The 25,368-nt window shown below is 32.9% G+C and overlaps 1 protein-coding gene and 1 long non-coding RNA gene across 2 annotated transcripts in view; one reads left to right on the plus strand and one right to left on the minus strand.

Moving 5' to 3' along the window:
* The window catches only part of LOC126743605 (alpha-2C adrenergic receptor), a 243,995-nt gene that overhangs the window by 197,609 nt on the left and 21,018 nt on the right, over window positions 1-25,368 (plus strand). The gene's annotated exons all lie outside the window — the stretch shown is intronic.
* Window positions 2,788-3,534, minus strand: LOC126743728 (uncharacterized). The gene is made up of 2 exons (XR_007662969.1): window positions 3,364-3,534; window positions 2,788-3,310 (listed from the first exon to the last, which is right to left on the minus strand). It is a non-coding gene; the product is annotated as an uncharacterized LOC126743728 (long non-coding RNA).

The following is a 25,368-nucleotide window of genomic DNA, read 5'->3' on the forward strand; positions in this document are numbered from 1 at the left end:
CTTCAATGTATATAATTGTCAATTGTTTGTCATTTATTTATTTGTGCCATATTTGATGCAACTTGCAGTAAAGGAAAAAATCATGAATTTTTTCAGATAGATCCAAGACGGTTTTACGCTACCAAAACTGTTGATATTCCAAATCAAAGTGGTAGTGAAGATGAAAATTTGTCAGACGACAACCTTTACCAAAACAGAACACTATTTTCTAAAGTTTTATTGGAAGAGTCCAGCGAAGATGAACAGATTGAGAGAGAAGTTGAGGATGTCATAATTTGTGAAACCAATTATTCTGATAGTGAAGATGATGTTCCCTTTTCAACCCTAGCTGCAGCGTACAAGAAAAAGAAAACAAACAAGGTGGTTCTGGAATGGGAGAAAAAACATATGAAGGTAGCTAAGGAAGACAAATTATTCAAAGGAACTGAATCTTTAGGAATCGATATTTTGAATTTTGATGGTATTTTTGATTTTCTCAATTTATTTTTTTACTGATGATATATTGGTGTATATAGCGGAACAGACTAATTTATATGCTATCCAATGTAGGCCTGAAAAACCAGCAAATATAAGCAAGGAAGAAATTAATATTTTTATTGGAATTTACATATACATGTCTGTAGCACACCTGCCATCAACTAGAACTTATTGAAGCAACACATTTGAATAAATAAAACGGTTTATTCACTTCAATGATAATACAAAGCAGCAACACAATCGTGATGAACCTGACTATGATAAGCTTTTCAAAATCCGTCCCTTTTTAGAAAAAATGCGAGAAAGATACTTACTTGTTCCAAAAGAAGAACATCTTGCAGTTGACGAACAAATTATTCCTACAAAAGCTCGATCAACCCTAAAGCAATATAACCCGAAAAAACCTCATAAATGGGGTTACAAAGTATTTGTACTAAGTAGAGTATCAGGCTTTAGCTATGATTTTGATTTCTTTTCTGGACCAACTAAGTTGCAGGCTCATCAATCAGATCTTGGAGCAAGTATTAATATGGTAGTAAAACTGACAGAGTCAGTTCCAAGGAATCAAAATTACAAAGTTTTTTTTGATAATTGGTTTACGAGCCTTCCACTACTTGTTTATCTTAGCAAAGAGGGCATTTTGCCTCTTGGTACTGTTCGCAAAAATCGAATTCCAGATTTTGATTTTCCTAAGGAATCTGCAATGAAAAAAAAGGAAGGGACACGGTTGTTGAAAAAGTGGCTCGAGTGGATGAGACAGATGTGTCTGTAGTTTCGTAATTTGATAATAAAATAGTTACTACAGTATCAACCTATGTAGGCAGTTAACCTATTTCTGAAGTACTGAGATTTTGTAGAAAGGAAAAAAAGCACATTATGATCCCTCGTCCAAAGTGTATAGAAGTATACAATAATTATATGGGCGGTGTGGATTTTTTGGATTCCATGCTAGGCTATTAAAGGATACTAATAAGATCAAAACAATTTTACCTAAGAATTTTTTTTCATTTCCTGAATATGTTATGTTGTAACAGTTGGATATTATGGAGAAGATCGGTCATAAGTACGAATTCTGACGAATGTTATTTGCCACTGGCTGAGTTCAAACTTGGATTGGCGAAAATTCTAACAAGATCTAATGCAATATCAAGAAAGCGGGGCAGACCTAGTTGCGTACTTCAGCCACAACTAGAATTAAAAAAAAGGAAATATCTTTTTGCGCAAATACCAGCCCAAGAAATTTGTCGCGATAATGTGGGCCATCTTCCTGAGTGGTATGAAGATCGTCAGAGATGCAAATTTCCTGAGTGTAAGGGTAAAACCCAAATTACATATGAAAAGTGTAATGTCAGGTTCTGTTCAAATAAAGATCGAAATTGTTTTTGCCGTTTTCACGTGAAATAATTAAATATTCTTAAGGTTTATATTTAGTTTAAATATTTTTTGATATATTTATAATGTTTTTGAATAACTACGTTTTCTGGCAATTTTTTTATTTTCTTTCCTATGGGAAAATTTGTGCCAAATCTGGCACATGTCAAAAATGTCATTTTTTTTCAAAAACAAAACATTAATAATTTTTTTAAATATTTTTCTACTTAATCTTGCGGCATAAACTATCACATATATTTTTTTCAACTTAAAATAAAAAATCATGCAGTAAGGGGTTAAATTATATAAATAATTTTTATGCTTAATTGCCAAGAAATTTTAATATATTTTTTTCCCTAGTAGTCTGTGATGTATTATTTGTTCTTGTTTTTGCGCCAAAGGTTAGAATTCTTGGGCAATGGTCTATTATTTTATAATTTAGTAGTTCTTTAATATCTCCCTTTACGAAAAAATGGTCTATACATGTCTTTGTCTGAGGACTTGCTTATCTATTTATGTATGAAGTAAATCCATGTACAGATAAAATACTCTTGTAATCTTCAATGTTCTTATAATTTCTTAAAATGTCTAAGTTAATATCTCCTGTAATAATGTAAAGCCACCCGAATTATATACGAGTATACAATGATATCCAGGCAAGTTAAAGAGTTGTAAATCGTATATAAGATGAGTTTTAGACAATACAGTAAGGTCAAACTCATAGATAGCCTGCTTTAAAAAGTATTGAGATTCATCATAATTTGAATTTAATTCACAAATATTTAATTCAAATATTCTAAATCTGTTTTCTATATTTTCTGTTTGGTTACAAATATTAAAATCATTAATTAAGTACGTAGGAACAATGATTTTATCCCAATAACATTCTCCATTGTGATTGAATGTTCTATATTTAACGCATTTATATAAAATACCTAATTTGCATTAACATTTTTTAATAATAGACATTAATACATAGTTTAAAAATAAAATAAAAATGACGAATATTACACGTTAAAAATGTACGAAATATTCAAAAAAAGTTTAAAAATTTTACGTTCTAATATTAGAACATGCACATGGTACAACATAGAAGAAATTATAAAAATTAATTCCATAAAAATAGATAGACAAAAATTAAAATTAATGAAAAAAAGCGTTAAAAAGGTTTTAGAAATTCGTTAAGTACCTATTACTTCCGTAGCTTTTTAATTGGTGGGGCTGCACACGTTTCTTCTGGAGTGTGTGATTGTTTGCTTTTAATAGAATTTGTTCTTGTTCTCGTACCTATTGTCGACTCTCTGTCTTCTGGCGTTTCGTTGCTTTTGTTTGGTACTGCATCAGAAAAATCTGGTGGAAATGCCTGATTTGAAACAGATTGGAAAGTTTGATTAAGTAGGGTTCAAAATTAGAAATCCCATTCAGCACTGGACATTCTTGACTTTTATTATTTCCAATTTTTCTAGAAATTCCAACTTTACCTTTAGGACCCTCGTGTGGTACTTTCATACTCACGTATTGTGTAACAATGTCTTATAGATAGTTAAAAAAGTTGATTTTGTTTCCGTGCCTTCAGAGGCTCTAATTTTGTTATACAGGCTTCGGTGTTCCAATACCCTAGTCTGAGTTTGACGCTGAGATTGGCCTACAATCCTACATAAACGGCATGGCAATCTTCGCAGCTCAACGAAGAAGCTCCCAATTTAGTTCAGTTATTTTTCTTTATATAAACAATGTTGGAAGTTTGAAACAAAATGGAAAATTTTTGGTTTTTATAAAATTAAGCTAATTTTAGGGATACTCTAAAATAACTTAGACAATAAAATTTTAAATTGTGTGCATCTGATTGTTATGTACTATGTTGTAAGATAATTTTATTGTAAGATTTAAGAATTATTTATTTATGCACTTAATTGAGCAGCAATTAATAATCGCAATATGTTTTATTGTGTCTAATGCTTTTTGAAATGATTTTTATGAATGTAGGCTTTTGAAAAGTCGGTAGAATAAACTATGGAAAGCAGCAAATTTATATGAATACAGTGAAATTCATGAGAATTGTATAACATTATCTGTGCATGAAGTTTTTCTGTATATTGTTAAATAATTATACATATATATATATAGTAGAATAAACTATTGAAAGCAGCAAATTTTGTTATACAATTCTCATGAATTTCACTGTATTTATATAAATTTGCTTTATATATAGCAGCAAATAGGCTAGCAACATATAGGAAGGCTAGTTTCCTTTGATTTAATTTCTCTAACTTGAATTCTATTTGAGGTGTAGTTCATTAACGTAAGTGATGAGATTATTAATTTTATTTTCCCCTTTATCCGACACGATACAAATGTTATCCTTGAATTATTATTAGAGAATTGTATTGTTGTTAAAGAAACTGTTTATAATTTTAAGTCATGCATAAACTCTTCGATAAGGAAAAAATAATTCGATTATAATGATAAATTCCAATTCTTGAAATGTACTAATGGCAACATGTCTAACTACTTGTACTTCAGATACTTCTACAGGTTTTCGTTTAAATAAATTTCTTTCATGGCCATGTTCCCTAAATTTTGATTTAATTTTGCTAATAGTGGATCTAATTACAAGACGTTCAGCATAAGTTGCACTTAATTAGAGACTTCCTGTTGTTTACGTACCGGTGTCCAAAACCAATCATCATGAGTATTTCAATTCGTTCTTTCTCAGATAAATACATTCTATTAAAAAATTATGGATGACAACTTATATGACAATTATACTCACAAATGCTTGCCATACCATCATCAAATAGGTTCTAAAATTGGAAACAGTTCAAAAATAATAGCTACTAGCTTTCTAAAAAATCACAAAAACGGACGGATTAAATTAAATGGAAAAAAATTAATATAATGATGTTGCAATAAATGTAATATACATTTTTATGTTTTAATTTCATATGTTTCGTAAGTCTGTTACATCATATTTACTAAACTATTTAGTTTCGGCATATGGTTATTTGTATAATTATGCTATACAAAAAGTCTTCAGAATTATCTCATGGCTACTTCTTAAATAAAAAAAAATCTATTAGGATCAGATGTACACGTCCTGAGATATACCGGGGTGACACAGGCAAAAACGGAACACCTAATAACTTTTTTACTTTTCAAGATAAGCAATTGAAATTTGGTATAGTGATAGAATAGTTATAAGAGCATCTTTTGACATATTCTACGTCAAAAGATGATATATTTTCCATCACTTTTCGGTTTAACAGGAAGTGGACACTAACTTTCTTATTTTAAATGTGACACTTGGTATATTTTTACGTATTTTGATAAAAAATTATATTCTAAAAACAATAATACTGTATTTTCCACTATTACTGTATTTTTGTTCTATACTCATAGAAAAAATAACTTTTTTAAATTTAAAAAAGGGTGCCCTAAATCCACTGAAAGTTTTAATTTTTAATCAAGTAATCACGGAAAAAATAGTTTTCTTTGCATTTTATGACTTAAAAAATATTCATATCGAATTATTGTGAAAAAAAAACCGCATTTGAAAAGTGGTTGTTCTCAATAATGTGCTATTTAAAAAAATTTAGTAAATTCCAAAATTAATGGTTTGGACATTTTAAATAGGCGTGTAAAAGATTTAAGTCATAAAATTAAAAAAAAAACTGTTTTCTGTGATTACTTGATTAAAAAATTAAAACTTTTAACGTATTCATGGCACCCTATTTCAAAATTTAAAAAAAAGATTTTTTTCTATAAGTTATAAACAAAAGGTAGTAAATATAGAATCATTGTTTTTAGAATATTATTTTTATTTGAAATACGTAATAATATACCAAGTGTCCCATTTAAAATAAGAAAGTTAGTGTCACATCCTGTTAAACCGGAAGTGGTAGAGAACAATAGAATATGTCAAAAGATGCTCTTTTAACTATTCTATCGATATACCAAATTTCATTTGTTTATCTTGAAAAGTAAAAAAGTTATTAAGTGTTCCCTTTTTTCTGTGTCACCCGTATAGAACGTACCTATACTTTTAAACGCACCTATACATCGAGTGGGTCACCTGTGTCCCTCCATTGTGACCGTTAGGTCTATTAGGCTTTCATGGTGATAAGCCGCCCAGTGAATTTTCAAATGTTACCAATTTTAGTTATTGTGGGAGACATAAACTCGGTACACCTATCAGCAACCTCTAATGGTATACCGTATTTAAGTGTTAAGTTATTTACGAAATTTTTGGCAACTTTTTTTGCTTCCTTAGATGTTAATGGATATTATTATTGGTATATAGATATTTATTATTAATATTTGCATCTTAATGCTCAATGGGCGATGTACGTTCTTTATAAAGGTACGTTCGTACGTTTAGTATATAAGATTCAAAAAACGGAGCCATTTATGTAACGATGGTCTTCGATTTTTCTGTAAATTCATTTAAGTGGAGTCGTCCTTTTAACGAAGTCATAGCCATCATGATGGCCTACGGCCGAATGCGTAGGCTGATGTCAATTTATATCTTATGCTGAATACGTGCTTTTATTCCATTTGACTTTTCCGAATTTAATGGATATGCCTCAACAAATTTTAGCAAATAGCATTGAAGAGTAAGAATGTATGAAAACCTATTAATATCAGCTGGGAGTGGACCTACCAAATCTAAATATACCTATTGAAATGCAAATTCTTGCAGTATTCATCTAATTACAAGACGTTCAGCATAAGTTGCACTTAATTAGAGACTTCCTGTTGTTTACGTACCGGTGTCCAAAACCAATCATCATGAGTATTTCAATTCGTTCTTTCTCAGATAAATACATTCTATTAAAAAATTATGGATGACAACTTATATGACAATTATACTCACAAATGCTTGCCATACCATCATCAAATAGGTTCTAAAATTGTAAACTGTTCAAAAATAATAGCTACTAGCTTTCTAAAAAATCACAAAAAAAATAATGTTGGCCTCATAGTTTCTACTTGAAACACCCTATTCCCAAAATTTCATTGCAAAGGACGGATTAAATTAAATGGAAAAAAAATTAAACATTACTTGCAATAAATGTAATATATATTTTTATGTTTTTAATTTCATATGTTTCGTAAGTCTGTTACATCATATTTAACAAACCATTCAGTTTCGGCATATGGTTATTTGTATAATTATGCTATACAAAAAGTCTTCAGAATGTATCATAAAATTGTAAAACGTCGTAAAATACAGGGTATTTAAAAAAATTAATGTTAACGCCACAGTTTCTACTTGGTGTTTCTGCTCCTGTATAGAAATTTTTATTGGAAACGAAACTTGAAAATAATTTCCAGAATTTTCTCATGGCTACTTCTTAAATAAAAAAAAATCTATTATGGCCAGATGTACACGTCCTGAGGTGACACAGGCAAAAGGGAACACTTAATAACTTTTTTACTTTTCAAGATAAGCAATTGAAATTTGGTATAGGCATCGCACTTGTGGCACTTACTAGCATGGTATATCGCACTTTATTTTAAAGTGTGTGTGTGTGTATATTTTATACATATATTTCTTCTATTACAAGCGTACTTTATTATTTACTATTTTTATCTTTTATTATTACTAATTCGCGAATATTTAATTTAATACTAATATTAATCTCTCAACATTTCGTCTTGCGTCAATGTTAATCGAGTATTTCAATTAAAATTAATTGCGTAATGCGTAGAAACAAAATAAAATTCCTCTGAGCTTAAAGTAATACAATTTCTAAGTTGGTTAATATTTCTTATTAACATGGGTAATAACTAAATACTGTTTTATGGTATTTTTTAAAACTCCTACAATACCAGTCTGAGCTTCTAAATTTTAAACGTCGAGTAATAGAGCTAAGGATTTTTTTTTATTGAAGTATAATTTATTTTAGGCTTATTTAAAGGCTCTAGTGGCATATGCAACCGGCTTGTTATTTATCTATATTTGAAAGAGTTGCTCCAGTTGCTATATTAGAAGCGTCGGTTTGAGGAATAAATTCGCTATTTTCTGAAAAATCCGGATAATCTAAAACAGCTAAGTGTGCTCTTGAGAAATAAAAATGAATTTTCGCATTCATTAGACCAGTCGAACCAGGCATATTTTTTGCACAATTTATTTAATGGATTTATTTTAACGGAGTTAATTGAAAATTGGATTTACGAACTCTATTAAAAAGGCTTATTAAGTTTTTATTATGATTCGATTAGATTTCTTCCAAAAAGAACTAAATCATCAAGATAGATATAACAGGTTTCATAAATCTCGAGTCTCGAGTCAACCAAGGTACCGGACGGTTGACTGCGGATAAACAACGAGCATATTTAAATAGGATTAGAATAAAGACGATAAAAAAAGGCAAACAACAAGAGAACGGATTATAATACACAAACGCCACCCATCCTAGGGGAGGCAGGATATTTGGGAAAATTAGAACAAGGAAGAATGGAAATTAGTATTACTACAAGCAGTAGCATAAGAGAGGATGACGCTACGGAAAAAAAGAAAGTAAAGCAAAGGAAATTAGCAGACAGAGCAGAACGAGCCAAAAAAAGATCAGAGCGGGGTAAGTCTGGGGATGCTATACCCGGGTAGTTCAAAAAACCTATTCGAACGACTGTTAATAACGAACGGCTTCAGATTGAGATTCAGTAAAGGGAGATGTTGATCATTAGACAACAGGAATCCCTTAAAAAAAAAGCAAAGAAAAGTTGAACTTTTTGAGAAAGCCAACTCTTTTTAAAATTTAAAAAATCTCGAAACTTTTTTAAAATCTCAGGCAGAATCAATGAAAATAAAAGTTTACAATTTAGAAAAAATAAATAAATCGTTTAGAGAGCAGCTTTCTTCCCTGAGTCTCAAACTGGAGCAAACATTGAATTTCAATAGGAATTTAGCGACTAATAATGTAAATTTAGCTAATGATAAGCATAAAGTCAAAAAATACAAATAAAAAAATTGATGACTTCCCAGCTTTGCCAGACACAAGCCGAAAGTCTAAAAGTAACCCTCTCCAAACACCACTTTCCCATTTGTCACTTTCAAACCAAAACAGCGCTAACCCTAACCAGGATAACCACGCGGTTAAAGTTCCAAAGATAGTATTAAAGGACACGACAAATTGGGTGCAAAAGCACAAACTTATAATGGATAACAAAATCCAGTTAAAAAAAGTGAGAAAGGATGAGCGAGGCTCTGTTCCCTAAGACATCTCAGGACCATAGGGATCTTACTAAGCTTCTCAGAGAAAATAACCAAGAGTACCATTCGTTCTTTTTTGGAGGATGATCGTAAGCTTAATTTAATATTTAGAGGATTCGATCGTAAGTTTAAGTTGTCTGAAATAGAGGATGAAATAAAAGAGCTGGGTTTCACCCTCGCCGAACTGGGCTCCGATCCAGAGCGAAGGAGGAAAACCAACTTGATCAGGTTTTTTTTGCCTAAAGATCAACAAAAAAATTTACGAAGTAAGCTCACTCCTGAATATAAGGGTCAGAGACGAGAACCTCAAGTCAAAAGCCCGAAAAGATTCCAGACAAATTTGGCAGTACCATCGTTGTTAGGAGTTCGGTCACTCACTCAGCAATTGCAATATTGGGCCAAGGTGCCATAAGTGCAAGGGACCACATTTCTACAAGAATTTCGATAAGGAAAGGGATAAGCCGGCTGAATGTTGCAATTGCGGTGGGACCAGCCTGCAAACTATTGGCAGTGCCCATAAAACCCAAACTGTCAATAGTCAGAAAAAAAGGCTACGGCAGTGTCATACGCGGAAAAAACTCGACCATTCAGGGGCCAATGAGGAGGGTGGCTACTTTACCAAACATTGATAGCGCGAGGAATAACCCACTTTTCTATTTATTGAGTCTCCCAAAAACGAACTGAATTAAAAAATCGGTAACCTCCTCAATAAGCTTAACGTCTTAAATAGTGTTGTTTTCTGCTAAACTGTATCGCTTTTAACAAATTCTTGAACTTAACATATACCGCTGGCTATTGAAAGTATGGCTTTCAATAATATCCGAAAAACAAAAAAATAATATTACATGGAAATATAAAGCATAAACAAACACAAATAAAATACATTCTAAAAATGTAACTTATGTATACTAAGAAGTATTTAACAGAAATAAAACAGTAATATCCTAATGCACTGAGATCACATTATAAAGTAAACATTGTTTCGCAGGAGACACTATACATCAGTAGTGCATAAGTCATTGAATTTGAGATCAGTTTCAGGAGGCTAACATAACATAAGGTCTTCTTTTAACATAAGGCTTTTCACATTACATAAGGTCTTCTTTTACTGCTCATTAAAATCTGCAAACGGCAGCAGGGCAATCTTCTGAACTGGGCGCTTAACGGTTCCATTGGACGTACGGCAACTAACGACTCATACCACACCATCGTTACCAGGATGAACAGCTGTAATATGGCCTAATTTCCACATGAGTGGCGGGATATTGTCTTCCTTAAGAACAACCATGTCTCCAACGTTTATAGTTGCGGTGCTATACCATTTGTTGTGCTGTTGAGTCGTCAAATATTCAAGAGACCATCGCTGCCAGAAATGCTGCACCATTTGTTGCAGCATATGATATTTATTAAGTCTATTGGCTGGAATACAGGAAACATCTTGTTGCGGCACGGCATTCAGTGATGCTCCAATGAGAAAGTGACAGGTGTCAAAATTTGGAGTTCATTTAGACTGGGGGATAAAGGAGTTAGTAATCTAGAATTTAACACGGCTTCAACTTGACAAAAAAATGTTGATATCTGTTCGAATGTAAGATTTGGACTCCCTATTATCCGTTGAATTAAGCGTTTTGCCGACTTTACTGATGACTCCCAAAGCCCACCTTGGTGAGGGGATCTTGGGGAAATAAACTGCCATTCTATTTTATTTTGCATACAGTAATTTTTTATTAAGCTATTCTTTTTTAACTTAGCTAAATTTTGAGCAAGTTCTTTAAGTTCACGATTAGCCCCAATGAAGTTCGTTCCGTTGTCTGAGAAAATTTTTGAACAACCACGGTGTGGCACAAACCTTTTTAAACACTCCAAAAAGGAAGAACTAATTAAATCTCCAACTGCCTCTATGTGAACAGCGTTTGTGAAAAAACAGACAAAAACACACATATAGCCCTTAACAATACACCTATTTCGCAATTTTCCATCCTTAATGTTAAATGGACCTGCATAATCAACTCCACAAATGGCGAATGGCCTTTAAACCATTAGTCGATCACGGGGTAGGTTACCCATTTTTTGGGTCAACACTTGAGGTTTGATCCGAAAACAAGTAATACACTTTGATAATACCTGTCGAATTTCATTTTTTCCATTTATTATCCAATATTGCTGGCGCAATGTAGCTAAAAGAAGTTGAGGACCCGCATGTAACTCTTTTTGATGTTGGTCTTTAATAATTAAGCGAGTAAAGACATGCTTCTTAGGTAAGAGAATCGGAAATTTTACTGAATAATTCTTATTTGAGTTGCGTAATCGAACCTCTACTCTAAGGACGCCGTTTTCTAAAAATGGATTCAATGATTTTAGATTACTAGTGTTAGATACCAACCCCCTTTTTTCTAAAGCCCTAATTTCACCCAAGAATTCCTGATGTTATACTCTTTTCATTAAACAGCAGTTAATGCAGTTTCCACTTCAGCTAATGTTAAATCGTCCCTTTGCCTATCATCTGGTCTAGTTTTTAAATTTCTATAAAACCTAATGCACCAACCCACTACCCGATTTAATCTGTAGAGGCAAGAAAATCTATTAAACAATTCTAAATCTATTTGTGTCGCAAGTAGGCAAGTTTTTACCTTTCGTCGTTCGGAATCAATTGTCCAGACTATATATCGGCCACATTTCAGCCTCCTGCTGTAGCCATCGAGGCCCGTGCCACCACAATTCTGAATATTTTAGGGATTTGGAATCGGCTTCTATCGAAATTATATCCGCTGGGTTTTCAGCAGAGCTAATGTGATTTCATTTACGATTTTCAGTCAGTCTTTGAATTTCAGAAACACGATTTGCTACAAAAGTACTCCAGTACTTGGCTCCTCAGCCAAGCCAGGCCAACGTAATAGTGGAGTCGCTCCATAGAGAGGTACTACTTATGTCTATTTCGATTGAAGTATTAATTTTATGAAGTAACCTTGCCAGCACTACAGCTGCACAAAGTTCTAAGCGAGGCAACGACACGCTCTTTAACGGAGCTACCCGAGATTTCGACGCTAGAAGATTTACTAAAATATTCCCTTGGCGATCAGTACTGCGCAGAAATATACAAATGCCTGTCTCAGTGGCATCTGCAAAACCGTGAAGTTCTATTTGAGTCGAATTGTCTAAAATACATTGTCTAGGAATTTTAATTTCCTGTAGATATTCAAGCCAAGAATAAAAGTGAGTCCACATTGTAAAAATGTCTAGAGGGACTGACTCATCCCAGTGAAGATTTTCGCCCTTACCATTATCGGCCCTACTAAGCCTAACGGATCAAAAATCTGAGACACTAAGGACAAAATTAAGCGTTTCGTAACATTTTTAGTTTCAACGGTTTTTAATCTCGTACTAAATTCTAGGTGATCGGAATCAGCTCGCCAAAATACGCCTAACATTTTTCTAGTGCTATCATTTATGATAAAATAACCGGAATTTTCTATGGGTTTATTAGAAATATGGTTTAAAACTTCAGGTTTATTTGATGCCCATTTTCTCAAGGGAAACCCATATTTTCCTAATTTAAAGGTTAAAGTATTGGTAACCTCTACAGCGTCGGAAATCGTCGGCACCGTTGCGATTTATCATATTTCTATATCTACATAGTAACTATTATTTATTATGGAACTTACTAGGGGCAATCTATCCTGAATATCGATTGAGATTTGTTTTAAGCATCTTGTTGCTAAGAACGAGGCGGATGCAGTTCCATACGTGATAAGTATTAAGTCTAAAATGTTGAAGGTCTAGGTCTGGATTTTCGCGCCATAATATCCGTTGTAAATCGCGATACTTAGGCAAAAGGTTAACTTGACGGTACATATTTTCTATGTCCACTGTTATGACCACGCTATGTCTACGAAATCGAATAAGAATATCAAACAGATCACTCTTTATCGTTGGCCCAACCTTAAGTATGTCGTTCAAAGAAATATTAGTTGATGTCTTGGCGCTTGCGTCAAAAACCACTCTAAGCTTCGTTATAATGCTAGAGTCATTTACATTTTTTACAGCGTGATGTGGTAAGTAATAAGTGGGATTATTAGTGGAAATGTCATTTGGCCCTAGTCTAGTCATATGGCCTAACCGTTCATATTCATTAATAAAAGATAAGTATTTACTGCACAACTCTGGGTTCCTAATGATTTTTTTTAAAATTATGAAAACGTGTTTTCGCTTGTTCAAAGGAATCCCCTAATTTATTGGGGATTTATTTACTAATTTATTTATATTAACTGGTTTTGTATTTTCTCTTCTGTTGACAAAAAAATTGCAAAGGCTTACATCTTGACTAGCTAACGTTTTATTTTTATCTTTATTTTCGAAGAATGGCCCAGAAACAACAGAACCACCCCAGAAGCGTTTTTTGAAGAGGAGGAAGATTTCTTCCCAACTTTATTTGGCCAGTACAAAGCAAATCGTAAAATAACGAGGCCCCAATAAGCATATCAATTTTATCAGACTGATTAAAGTTTGGATCAGCTAACCTGCAATGTGAGGGAATTTTTAAAACTAAAAGATCAAAAGTTTTTGCTGGGATATGAGCCGTCACATTTTCTATAATTAAAACCAAAATCTTAGTTGTATACGTATTGTGTAAAGATCTGATAATTGCGTAAGTTGGTCTTAAAATATTTGTTACCTTTTGGCCTACCCCTGTAACGGGTATATTAGTGTTTTGACTGCTAAGACCTTATCTTTGAACTAAATCATTTGTAATGAGATTTATTTGCGAACCACTATCCAGCAGTACTCTACATCTAACGTAGCTACCTTTTTTGTCCCTAATATCGATTACTGCCGTGGAAAGAATAATTTGACTACTGGCTTTTACCATACTATACGCCGCCGCTCCTATATTAGACGTATCCACAACTTGATTTGGAGTTTCTGCATGGTTATATGACCCCGAACCATTATTAATAGATATGTTGGCGGTTGCTCTATTTTCTGAATTGCCTGTCTCTCTATCAATATGCAATAACGTATTGTGTCGTCGGTTGCATTTCCTACATCCAAAAGACCTGCAGTTTTTAGCCTCATGACTAGACCTAAGACAATTTATACAAAGCTTCAACATTCTAATCTTTTCTAAACGCTCTGAAACCGGTAATGCTTTAAGACGCTCACACCGATAAACGAAGTGTGGACCTTGACAAAACTCGCATTTTATTTGATTGTTAGTGCCTATTACTGGCAAGGATGACCGATATACAGTCTTGTCTTGTTGCTTCATAGGTTTATTACTACTGTTACTATAGCCCACTGATTCTATCTAAAACCCTACATTTATTGATTAAAAAATTTAAAAAGTTATCTAAGTTGGGATTACCCTCAAACGACTCTACGGATTTTTCTTCCCACTCAACCTTGGTAGTCATATCTAATTTCCTGCTCATAAAAAAGATTATTAGCCTATCCCATGTTTCCACTGGCTCACCAAGAGTCTTCGAAGCCCTAAGATGTTTATTAATTAAGTCCACTAAAGATCTTAATAAGAAATGCGCTTCCTTATGGATTACTGGGGTATCAAACAAGACTTTTAAATGAGTTTAAATAATTACAGGCTTATTGAAAAATCCTTTTTCTAAAAGCTGTAGAGGAGCTCGGTAGTTGCTACGACTAATTACTAAACAATCTAAAACCTTGCGAGCGCTCCCTTCTAATGAATCAAGGAGGTAATAAAATTTTTGAATTTCATCTAACTGCGGATTTTTATCCACTAAAGTTTGAAAAGTTTCAAAAAACTGTGTCCACTTGTCGTATTCGCCTTTAAATTTTAAATTTTGGTAGTAAGTTAGGAAGCTTAGCACCGCCAGAAACTCCCCCCAAACCTGCAATATCCAGCGCATTGAGATCTTGCTGCAAACCTAAATTACTATTTTTTAAACTATCTTTTTTAAGTCCATCTATAAAACATTTTGCGTCAGCAAGTGCCTTGTAAAAATGGGTCTTAAATTCTCCCTTTTCCTGATTTCCATCAACTGCTTCATCTAGCAACTCTATTTCCGAATAAACAGTATCTATTTCTGTATGAAGCCCTTCTATTTTTCCTTATCTAATTTCTAATTCCGCTAAGTGTTGCTCTTCTTCTACTCTATCTAAAAATTCTACAAATTTTTTAAGCTGTAAATTTAACTGTTTTACCCTTTTGTATAGTTTACTAAGATTTTCTTCGCCCTGCCCACTCTTTTTTCCCATTTTGGCTAACTAGTGATTTAATACCCTTTTACTCTATAATTCTGTCTGTTAATTCTATTATTCTTTCAAAGTTCCAAAATCTATTAATAAGGCACACCTATTTAAAATAAACAATATCTAAACCACTAAACGAGTAGGAATAAACACAAAGGAAAATGGAGACTTACACACAGGTTTGCCATCTAATCCATCTAATCTTATCCAATCTGAGCTATAAAATGTTGTTTTCTGCTAAACTGTATCGCTTTTAATTCATTCTCTGCATTAAAAGACTTAGACTGATTTAAATTGTATATTTTTATAATTAATAAAATACTAATGATGCAAGCATGGCGGCGGCTGCTAGAGAAGAGAGCGATCGTCTCATTCAGCGCAGTTTCAAAACCAAGGCTGGCAGCGTTGCCGCGTGTGTGACAAATTCTTGAACTTAACAAATAGTAATCCAGCGATAAAATTGCTTCTACGTTCAAACTCGTTGACTGGGGGATTCGGCCAAATACCTGAGTATTGTTAGTTGGAACGTGCAGTGTGCGAGTTCTTAAACAATAACAACGTTAACATAGCGCTGATTCAAGAAACCTTCTTAAGACCGCACAGTAAACTCAAAATACAGAACTACAAAGTTTATAGAAACAACAAACCAAACGTAGTGGGCGGGGGCATGGCAATACTAATGAAAAGAAACATTACGCACCAAGAAGTACCGCAACGTAATACAGACCCGGCAATAGAAAACACAGCAATTGTATTGTATTGCAATTGTATAACCTTAAGCAATAGCTCTGTGATAGGCTGAGCATCTTCTTGAGTGAGCTGGGAAATCTTAAACAGTTTAACCTTGCTTTAAAGGCTGATCTGGGGCTGAAGTGTGAATAATACTAATTATAGGTCACCATCCACAAATGTTGAGATTTTTTAGAGAGTCTAGAAGTTTTGTTGAGTCAATTCTCAGTTAATTCAACAATATTATTAACAGGAGACTTCAATATTGATCAAATAAGATAGATCCCAATGTGCAATCATTAACTAGTTGGTTAGATTCTTTTAATTTGTTTATAATTTTTATTATTGATAAATATTAATTAATTTGCATGTTGATGAGCCTACTCTGCCTTTTCTTGATCGGTTCTAGATTATGTATGTACGTCTTTTGATACTGAAAGTATGAAATGCAATACGGTTAATGCTGAATTATCAGATCACGAGGCTGTTGTTGCATCATTGCCACTTGAACATTATGGTCAAATTAAACTTCAAAAAAGGGTAGGCCGTATATTTTCCAAAAGAAATTTTGAAAGATTCAGTTTAATTTGTATGGAGATCCTTTGGCAAAATGCCTTAAGCTTTCATGATCCACTTCAGGAATTCCATAATACTCTATGTGTATTATTTAGAGATTCTTTTTCCATAACAGTTATGAAAATTAAAGAAAAGAAACCTTGAATTACAAGAGATAAAAACATCCACTAAAAATATGAAGGCATTACATTATATAAGAAAGTATTTCTCTCAAAATATACAGTTTATATCATTCTATAATAAATATCGGAAAATTTATAGGAAAGTCATAAAATCTGCCAAATATAATTACTATCAACACAGTATTTTAAATTCAAAAAATAGATCAAAGAAGTCCTGGAGAATAGTCAACAAATTAAGAGGCAAAACCAACTCAGACTTCAATCGTTGATGCTAGCAAGATAAATGAGTTCTACTAGACATAACATGAATTATGATGCTTGCATAGATCATGTGGATTTTCGGGAATACTTGGATCATTTGTCTGTTTCGGGTGCTTTCTTTTTCGCTCAGGTTTCATTATTAGAAATTCAGGAATTATTTGGACAAATTAAAAATAAAAATTCTTCTGGGTATGATGCTATCTCATTGAGAGTGCTGTTAGCTCTCCTACACAGCTTTGGAGGTTTTGGCCGAAGCTATTAATTCTTCATTTTTAACAGGTACCTTCCCTTCTTGTTTAAAAAAGCTTGTGTTACCCCTTTATATAAAGGTAGAGATACGAATAATCCTTCAAGCTTTCGACCAATATCTCCTCTACCAACTTTGTCAAATATTGTGGAAAAACTTATTAAAAATAGGGTCCTTTCACTTTTAAATATGCACAACCTTATAAGTGTACAGCATTTTGGCTTTCAGGCATCCCTAAGTGATGCTATTTTCAATTTTTTGGAAAAGTTATATATTGGACTAAACAATGGTGATTGTGTGGCCGCAGTTTTCTGTGATTTGTCTAAAGCTTTTGACTGCGTCAGCCACGGTATAGTGTTGAGTAAATTGAAGGCTTATGTATTCAGGGGAAAGGTCTTGGAGTGGTTCTACTCATATTTGATGGAAAGAGTGCAGACTGTTAACTTTCAGGGCCAAAGCTCCAATGAAATGTAGACTAGCATAGGTGTACCTCAAGGATCAGTTTTGGGACCTCTTTTATACTTAATCTATGTTAATGATTTGCCTCATATTTCAATAAATGTCCATTTTACCATATTTGCAGACGATACCACCGTTCTGTGATAAAATAAGAATTGTGAGCAGCTTGAGGCAAATATTCGGTCGGATTTATGTAAGGTAAAAAGATGGTGTGACGCTAATAAGCTGTTCTTTAGTATTTCTAAAACAAATATTTTAAATTTCAAATGTGCATTTAATGATGTCGTTTTAAGTAATAATATAGTATTGTCTGCTAATGTGAGCAAATTTCTTGGGTTGTATATTGACTCTGGGTTAAAATTTGAAAATCATATAAGTACATTATGTAATAAAATTTTCTCTGGCTGTTATGCTCGTGTCATTGTGAATAATTTAAACAGCTCAGTGGCTAGAGCTTCATATTTTTCTTTAATTGAATCCCATCTTCGTTATGGTATTTGTTTTTGGGGATCATGCTCTTAGTATGTCATTAATAAGGTATTTATGTTGCAAAACAGGGCTATTAGATGCTTATTTAGGGTCGGTTCTCGAGAGACCTGTCGTCCCTGATTTGTTAGACACAAACTTCTTACCTTGTACTGTATTTTTATTTTAAAAACAGTCTGTCTGCCTGATTTTTAAAAAACATAATGGTGAATTCTCGGGTGAACTAAATATGGAGAAGCTTTTTTGTTAAAAAGGGCTACTATAGTCTCACAGAATACTTTTCTGAAGTATTTTAATACAAATTATTAAATAGGTTTGCCATTCACATCTTTCAAATTTAATTTTATTATCTTTATTTCAATGTTATCATTTAGCTTGATTTTTTGTTGTATATATTAACTGGAACGATATTTGTAACTTCTTTATTTCATTTTATTTCAGTTATAACTTTATTTTTTAGGCTTTGTTAACAGCAATGCATATTTTGTTTTGACCCCAATCTTAATCAATGTAGCTCAAATCTCTAAGCAAGATTATCCTGAAAAACTTATCACCAACTGGGAAATGTATAAAAATATACTTGCAGAAAATTATACAATCCCAACTTCAAGCTCTATTGAGAAAATAAAATTCCTTAATAAAACAATTAACAAATGCAATTAAAGAATCGTTTACTTTAGCAACCACTAAAATTCCAATCCCCAACACCCACTCCATAGTCGTCCCAATGAGAATTAAAAGGTCAATAAGAACAAGAAACAGACTAGATAAACAGGCTAGACTGCAAAAAGACCCAAAGGCAAAAAGAATTGCGAATAATCTTACAAAAAGAATAAAAAACGAAGTCTTGGAGTTCAGAAATGAAATATGGGGAATTTTTTTTAGAAGAACTTAACGATGGCGATGAAGACAAACAAAAAAATTCTGGAAGATTTCAAAAATACTGAGAGGCAGAACAAAAACAGAGTTCCCGCCCATAGAAAACGGTCTTCTGATATACTCGGACTGGAAACTTAAGCGGAAACAGACAATTAACAGAACAATTTGACCTAAACGATTTACCAGATCATCCTGAATTACGTGAAAAAATAGAGTTAGCAAACGTACAAATCGAAAACCTACCGCTAAACGCATTACGAAACTACAAAAGTATAAGCCTACAAGAAAGAAGACGTATATAAAGACCAAATGAATAGGAAAGCACCAGGCCATGATGAAATAAACAACAAAATGCTAAAACACTACCTGACCCTTGAACATAAAAACTATTTAAAACAAATGTATTAGCTTGTGCTATTTTCCGATAGAATGGAAAAAAGCAATTGTGGTTATAATAGCTAAAGAGGGTAAAAACATAAAAAAACCGAAAAGTTACAGACCCATTAGTCTTAGCAGATTATGGGAGGAGCTAGATAAACTCAAAATAATTCCGGAAGAGCAGTGCGGATTTACAAATGGATGATCAACTTAAGGGATCTACTGTCATGATCACAATCATCATCGAAAAGGCCCTCGATAGAGTATGGCATGACGGTTTAATCTATAAGTCGCAGAAATTAGGGGTGTCCGCAAGGTTCACTAAATTTATTTAAAATTTCCTGAAAGACAGGGAATTTACTGTTTAAATAAATAGAACTATCACCTCCTTAAACAGTAAAAGAGCGGGAGTTCCCCAAGGCTCCCCGCTCGCACCAATTTTATTTAACACATTCCAAAGAGCACACACTATTCGCGAGTCGCATTATTCGCGGACGGCAGTTGTCTTTGCGAGCTGTAAAAATTTAGTCCAGATATCAGCGCACATACAGAGTCGTCTAGATAAATTTACTCAAGCTTTTTCTTAATTTACTCAGTCGTTTTCTCTACGAGGAGTGGGACTCGGGCTCTGGCTCCGCCCAAAGATAACTGGATAGCTGGAAACCTTACCCCAAAGCCTAATTACTCCTTCCTATCTTGCAATAAGTTAGAAATCCTTTAATTCAACCTCAGCAGCCAGATGTAAAGGATCAATAACCTTCAAAATATTTTATAAGCAAATTATATTATATTCTAGTTATAGGAAATGGTGCAATCTAAATAATATGTTGTATTGTTACCATAGGTATATTAACCTTAAATAGTTTAGTAAGCATTAGGTATTATTCCACGTATTATAATATACCAGTCCAATTACATTATGTATTTTGCTGAATAATTAATTAGGAAGTGAATTAAACAATATAGTGCTTTCATTTCAAAACGATCCACCCTTAATAACTTTCTTAAAAAAAAGAAAAAAAAACACATCAAATAAGATATACAGGGGGACGTTTAATTATGCATTTACTGAAGTTCTGTCAATCACCTCCTCACCTCCAGCTAACCTCACTTTAATATGTCAAATGGGAACCCCCATCGTGTGATACATCATAGAAAGGAAAGTCATCATAGAAGCATAAAATTCTCTATTCAACGGTACCAAAAAAAATGAAATCGGTAAATGTGTAAGCAAATAGTTAGCGAAAATATCTAGAAATAATGAATATTTTATTTACGCCAAACTTTGGTATGTCAAATGGCTACCCCATGGTGTTAACAATTTATACAGGTGGTAAGCCCACAGGATAAACAAGCTAATTTTGACTGCTGTAGGATAGTTTTTCATCTTACTGAGGAATGTACTCATACGTCTACTTCGGAGCAGAGAGCGATTGTGCTTATTATCACTTATGTACTTTTGTGGTGAGTGCCGAAACGCATTTAAAGCTGCTCCATTAATTCTCAGGAAGGTGCACAAGTTGCAAGAGGAAGTTAATATTCTTAATAAAAAGCTGCAGGAATTTAGTGTGACCCAACAAACGCCATTTAATGTGGAGCAAATTTTGTCAGAATCTCATAAGCGCTCCATCAGAGCTAACAGCATTATATTATATGGAAAATCTTATAATTAAATACATAACAGATGTACCTACTATTACGAAGAAAAAAATTATATCAGAAAGATCGGGAAAACTAGAGAGCACCCTATTACTGGTCTGTTATCAAAAGTGGGAGAGCTCCGTACTAAGCTAGAGTCTTTAAATTTGACTGTGAAAAGTTCAACTTATGATATAATGATATTATGTATTAATAGAGAGTAACTTAATTTTTTTTAGATAGCGAATTGAATGCTATTTACTATTAATTTATTTCGTGCTGACAAGTCTTGCTTAACTAGCAGGCGATCAATTGGAAGGTATTCCTATGTATATACGTATGCATGTAACTATAAGGATTTAAGATTCTCTCTCTATTTCACCACAGATTGTAGAATTATTTTATATAATACATTGTGAAGCAGTTAAAATTATACCTCAAAGTGATCCATCACAAAATATACAGAGTGGCCCATCGAAAACGTATCGCAAGGCATTGCAGTGCGGGAAAAAACTTTTCGACAAAATCCAAAAATACGTCAAGTATGTTTGGTAGGGGGACAACTTTTGATATAAAAATTATTTCAAAAATCCCCCTAAGCGGGGGTGACATCCCCTAATTTTTTTCAAATGGGTCAAGTGATACTTCCTTAAAAAGGTCTTACTATTCCCTATACAACGCTGCTTAGTTTTTAAAAATCGAGTCACTCATTCAAGAAATATGGTCCCTCGAAAGTTGAACAATAATGTGTGACGATATCATTAAAATTAATGTATTGAGAGAGTGAGACTAAACTCAGCACTCTGAGTTCAGTAGAACACATAGAATACATATTTAAGTCGAACTAATTTAATCATTTTAGATAAATAAATGATAAGAAATCGAGAAACAATTTTTTGCCTTTTAAATGAATTTGTCGTTTTTGCGGCAAATTCTTTAGGCACATTTAAGCCTGATTCACACTATAGATCAAGTCACGATTTGATTACGGTCCGGTCAAAGTCAGGTCAAATATTATTACATTTTTTTCAAATTGCACTATTCACATTGTAAGGCAACGTCAGTTCACGTGTTGCTCAATTGACCGCGGTATTTCTTTCCAACGATATTTTGATTTGACTGTGATTGAACCGTTGTTATAAAAACCGCCAGTGTGTATACTCGACGCCGACGGTCAGATCGTAGTATGTGCTGATGAGTTTCGAATATATGTGTTTTGTACAGCACGTGAGACAAAATGGACGAGCAGTTAATTGAATTTGTGAGAAATCATGAAGAATTGTATAATTTTGCCAATAAACAATAATCAGACAACGTCCACAAACAACAAATTTGGAAGAAAATAGCAGAAGAACTAGAAAAAAGTAAGTACTCTATATATTATCATAATTTAGGTATTTATTAGTAGGGTTATAGCTACATTCACCATCCATTACATATGTATGTCATTATTTAAAACAAATAAATATCTTAAATTAACTATGAAGAGAACATCATACAATAATATTTTAAATATGATTAGATTGCCAAGGAACTGCTCCGGTTTCGGAATTAAAATATGTTTTCAGAGTCTCCCTTATATCAAATGCCTCTCTTGGCGCATTACCTCCTTGTCTGAGTAAATCATTTAGTAAACTTTTTTGTTCATTTGAATTTTCAGCCCTTACTTCAGGTGTTCATAATAGATAAAAGTATCTTCACGAAGAAAATAATGTAAAACATAAGTTGCCATAATAATATTCTCAACATTGCCTGGTTTAGAATTAATTTTTCTTAAATATATTCGAAATTTCTGTACCAATATCTACGATAATTAAAAATACGTTTTTTTATATCAGCCTTGGCCTGCGATGCAGAATAGGGAGTCATTAGATGGGTTTGTAAAGGAAATGCTGAATCTCCTATAATTACGTTAGGTACAAATATGTTTGTTCCTGAAGAGCTTTAGCCTCTGGAATGTCCAGTTTTCCTTTCTTTAAGCCCCTACCTAATTTGGAATTTTTAAAGATACCCCCATCACTGTTTCTGCCATACGAGCCTATATCTACGCCAATGAATTTATAATTAGCATTTACCAAACCTAGTTAGACCACTGAAAAGGTTTTTTATAAATAAAGAAGTTAGAACTGCTGTTATGCGGTGCAACTATCTCAATGTGCTTGCCATCTATTGCATCGATGCAGTTTGGAAAATTCCATAGGTCCCAAAATTTCATAGCAATATCTTCCCAATCTTTTTTTTTTTTTGGCACTGCCATACATTCTGACAATAAATTTTTTATAATTGCTTCACATAATTCGCAAACAATATTCTGTACAGTTGAATGTCCAAGTCGATAAATAAATGCAATTGTTCTAAAAGAGTCTCCAGTAGTTAGATATCTGAAATTAAAAACAATATATAACATTGAGACAATATATCAATATATATATATACTTTATATTTTTTTATATATTATTTTTATATATATATATATATATATATATATATATATATATATATATATATATTGATTTATTGTCTCAATGTTATATATTGTTTTTAATTTCAGATATCTAACTACTGGATACTCTTTTAGAACAATTGCATATATATATATATATTATGATAACTATATCAGACAATATTTCAAAAACTAATTTCCGAATCTATTGCTCATTAAGCTTGCAGCTCTGAAATAAGCCTAAAAATCATCCAACAATAACTCTATTACACCTATTCAATTTTTTTATGATACTAATTTATTACTTAGATCTTAGAAATTAGTTTTTGTATGATGTAATGAAAATGTCTTTTATTTATAGGCCCTGACTATTGCAAGAAACGCTGGGAATCTATACGTGCCCAATTTCGAAAAGTTTGCCGGTATCGAAAAACCACAACAGATCAGACCGCCGAGAATGAAAAGAAATGGAAATATGAAGAAAATTTGTCATTTTTGCTTCCTCATATGAAAGATACAAGACGTCTGACTTCACTACAAAATGTAGATAATTCGAGTGGTAACGAAGATATAACTTGTGAAGAAAATACACAAATGTCTAGCGCAAGCACATCACAAATTGAAAGTACTCCTTCGACATCTGGCAAGAACAATTTTACTCTACAACAAAATAGGAAGCGTGCTAGTAGATGCAGTGAAAAAAATCGTAAGGAGGAGCCTGAAACTGCAGGAACCACTTTAATAAAATATATTATTGAAGAAAAGAAAAAGGAACAAGAATTTGAAGAAAAAAAGTGGGTTATACCACTTGTTTGAAGGAATCAAAAAGACAGTGGCCTCTTTTTCTCCTAATGATATACATGTAGTAAAAACCAGGATTTTGAAACTAGTTGCTGAAATGGAAGAAAATTACTTAGATGACGACGAAAAATTTAAAAGTACCCATTCATTTCCTCAACTACACCTTCGCCAACCATCAGTCAAATGACCCACCCAACTCACAAATCAATCCTCGACCAAACGACCCCCTTAAACCTTAACCAAACGACCCACCCCACCTCCTTCCTAGTGGTTAACGCAACTCCCGGACAAACCTCGGTATGATATGGTGTCTAATATTAGTAATGATAATAATTATCTAACCTCATTGCCATATTCATCATCTACAGATAATTCAGGCCAACCCCAATATCATAATCTAGATAATAACAACAGTGGTAATAATCCTTTAGTCTCCCCTCCTTCCTCTCCTCACCTACAGATGAATATTCAAACACTTCCTGTTCTTCCTATTATAACCATTTTTCTCCGGATTCTTGTAATTAATGAACACAAATGTAAAGATTGTTGCTAAAAGCTTATGTTAATGCTTATCAGTATAAAGTTTAAATAAATATGATTTACTACAAAATATCTATATTTTAATTTGGGTACTACCCTTAAGCAAACTGCTAGTTTCTCGATTGGTGTAATAGCTTTTCTAAAGGTCGTACTCCTTTTAATTATATCCTGTGTTATTTTATCCAAAATGTCACGAAAGTGATTTTTAGACATATGAAAATACTGATAAAACTTTAGTTCATCGTCCATAAGTTTTTTATATAAGGTAAAAAATTCATTTTTTTTTTCAACATGGGACGAATCCAAATATGTCTGCGATTGCTATTTCTTTGCCGTCCTTCATATTCTTCATCTAGTATAATCGCCAATCTAGCTAAATCTGTTATTGAAAACATATTTGAAGTACCACTTTATTTTACTAAAATAAATGAGTGATTCTAGGATCAATATAACACATATAGATAACGAACACATATAGATGTTCGTTATCAATGGCATGTGACTTTGCTCTGTAGTGTAC

This window comes from Anthonomus grandis, chromosome 1 (genome assembly GCF_022605725.1).
Source record: "Anthonomus grandis grandis chromosome 1, icAntGran1.3, whole genome shotgun sequence".
NCBI classification, from domain to species: Eukaryota; Metazoa; Arthropoda; class Insecta; order Coleoptera; family Curculionidae; genus Anthonomus; species Anthonomus grandis.